The sequence below is a fragment of the Bombina bombina genome, chromosome 7 (assembly GCF_027579735.1).
Source record: "Bombina bombina isolate aBomBom1 chromosome 7, aBomBom1.pri, whole genome shotgun sequence".
NCBI classification, from domain to species: Eukaryota; Metazoa; Chordata; class Amphibia; order Anura; family Bombinatoridae; genus Bombina; species Bombina bombina.
Genome location: NC_069505.1, coordinates 567,567,022 through 567,567,543, shown reverse-complemented (window position 1 = coordinate 567,567,543; position 522 = coordinate 567,567,022).

Below are 522 nucleotides of genomic sequence, written 5' to 3'. Positions count from 1 at the left end.
TGGAAAGTCCTATAATGGATATACACAAATATTTGTATGTATATATATATATATATATATATATATATATATATATTTATATGATTTGTATTAAGAATCAGCCCCCTGTTTGTTTTTATAGAATTCCATGAGGGCCGCTCATGAAAGTGTCTGAGTGGAAAACCATGGGGCCGATTTATCAATGTCTAGCTGTACGGTAGCGTATCATGTTTGCCCGACATAGATAAATGCCGACAGCATACTCTGTCGGCATTTATCATTGCACAAGCAGTTCTGGTGAACTGCTTGTGCAATGCCGCCCCCCTGCAGATTCGCTAGCAGGGGATGTCAATGAACCCGATCGTATTCAATCAGGCGGACTGCAGTCTGCAGCCTCAGAGGCAGCGGACGAGTTAAGGAGCAGCGGTCTTAAGACCGCTGCTTCTTAACTCCTGTTTCCAGCGAGCCTGAAGGCTCACATGGAAACAGGGGCAATTGTTTTTAGAATCTGGGCCTTAGACTTAAGGAGTTGGTCGAACATCT